At 33.7% G+C, this 2,500-nt stretch overlaps 1 protein-coding gene across 1 annotated transcript in view; it reads right to left on the bottom strand.

Annotated features, from left to right (window-relative positions):
• Window positions 1–2,500, bottom strand: part of LOC137641546 (uncharacterized) — a 325,186-nt gene that overhangs the window by 219,248 nt on the left and 103,438 nt on the right.

Genomic DNA, 2,500 nt, shown 5'->3' with positions numbered 1-2,500 from the left:
TATATATATATATATATATATATATATATATATATATATATATATATATATATATATATATATATATATATATACATACATATATATATATATATATATATATATATATATATACAATATATATATATATATATATATATATATATATATATATATATATATATATATATATAAATATATATATATATATATATATATATATATATATAGACATATATATATATATAAATCATCATATCCTCTAACGCCTATTGACACAAAGGGCCTCGGTTAGATTTCGCCAGTCGTCTCTATCTTGAGCTTTTAATTGAATACTTCTCCATTCATTATCTACTTCACGCTTCATTGTCCTTAGCCATGTAGGTCTGGGACTTCCAACTCTTCTAGTGCCCTCTGAAGCCAAAAATACAAACTAAAGTAAAATAATAATGAAAGAACTATTAGAAAAAATCCGAGAAATATATAAGTAGTAACTTCCGATATACGTTCAAAATATACTGGAGTTCGATCAATTCAATCTGCCCTACAGTTCTCATACATTTTCATGTCATCTTTTTTGAGTTTAATAATAAAAGCGCATTTCTTATGCAATATAAACATGGGTTTTTTTTTCAACGATCCCCATCCTTTATGTAGTACATAAAAGCCTTTTTCTGACATAAAGATAATTTTTAATAATTGAGAGTAAATATTCTAAAAACTGAAAGCAAATCATTTTAAATAATACCAATACCCTTAGCTTGTTCGACTAACTTTTTAACAGTTAAAGAAAAAATAAAATAAAAAATAAATATCTAAAATAGGAGTACTGGTAAATAAGGGTAAAAATACTATAATGTATACTAAGCCGATAGATAAATAAAATACACTCCATCATCTTTAAATAACATTAGGTTCTCGACAGGAGTACAGGTAAATAAGGGTGAAAATACTGTAAGGTATACTATAGAGTATAGATAAACAAATATACTCCGAGTCTTTAAACAACATTAAGCTTCTCGTGCGTGTAATTTGCCTTTAAATGATATTTCGTTCGATTATTGCATATACTTTCTCGCACGATGAGAGAGAGAGAGAGAGAGAGAGAGAGAGAGAGAGAGAGAGAGAGAGAGAGAGAGAGAGAGAGAGAGAGTATATTGCAATTATTTAAGGTTTAGGTATAAACTCTAACATAGCGGATAATAATCATAGTCTTCCCTTGCATTTTAAACCTTGTTTTATTTCTCCCAATTCCAGCTCCACCCCCCTTACTTCTGCGTATCACTCCAAAGAGGAAGTACAAATACCTTTTATTCCCCTCGCTGCCAGACTGTTGGTTGAAAGACAATAGCAATGCTTCCGAGCGTGACTCCAGATATCCCTTTCTTTTCATGAGAGAACGCTCCGGCTTGCAGCTCTCTATTGTCGTTTGAGTCTGGGAAGGACAATTCCACGATGGTGGGTCTGGGGTACAGCGTCTTTGCCCCTGCAACAAAGACTGCATTCCTTGTGATGCCGCTTTGCCGCTTCCAGCTGCTGTTAACTGGAACGGAACTGCTGTACTATTCAGTGTGAATCTTACATGTCTTCGTTTATCTTTTTTGCTGGTGTTCTATAAACAGACGTTGAAGGCAGGAGATCGTAACTAATTCAACAGCGAGGAATTGTTTTTGGTATAATGACTTTGCTTTCTCCAGTGAGGGTAATATTAGGGGATCTGAAAGCAAGTGCTGGAACCTGCGGCTTAATAAAGCTGTCAACAGCTGTGATGACGTTCCTAGGATCGACGCCACCGCTGCAACCCAGAGTAATTTTAGGTTTTTTAAAAGCATCACAGTTGTTAGACTTAATCCCATGATCTTCAATCATTTATCATTGTTCATACTGGATCCTCAATCTTGAATTGCTATCACAGTCCTCGATCTCTACTGATACTAATTTTGTAACCGGCATTCCTCGATCAAAATCATTGTCATTATCCTCGATGCTTCACTGATATTTTCAGGATTCACCATTCATTATCAGGTATCAAAATACTTAATTATACACAAAGACAGCGTTGCAATTTGTTTCAAAATCAAAAACCTCAATTTTCACCGCTCATGTTGTCTTCATCGGACCTTTGTCATCATAAATAATAACAACATCACATTCAATGCCATTATCAATATCCTCGGTCAAGTTAAAGGGGTATTGATGTAACTGGATGCATATAGATACCAATATTGCAATTCTATATATCATTCATATAAAGCAATTATCAGTCCCCAAACAAACACTAATATTGCATTTATGCATCGCCACCATGGTAAACTCCCTTTCTATCATAATCATCATCATCAACCGTAACTAGTCCACTGCAGGATAAAGGCCTCAAGCATGTCCATCCAATCGCGTCTGTTTATGGTCTTTCTATGCCAGTCTTCCTTGTATAAAAGCAAAACACAGACACTTGCAATTCTGTCCCTAAACTGATAACATAACCCTGTATAGAAATCTTCTATCCCACAAGTTCTTCAGA

This window comes from Palaemon carinicauda, chromosome 5 (genome assembly GCF_036898095.1).
Source record: "Palaemon carinicauda isolate YSFRI2023 chromosome 5, ASM3689809v2, whole genome shotgun sequence".
Taxonomy (NCBI): Eukaryota; Metazoa; Arthropoda; class Malacostraca; order Decapoda; family Palaemonidae; genus Palaemon; species Palaemon carinicauda.
This window is presented reverse-complemented; position numbering and strand designations above follow the sequence as displayed.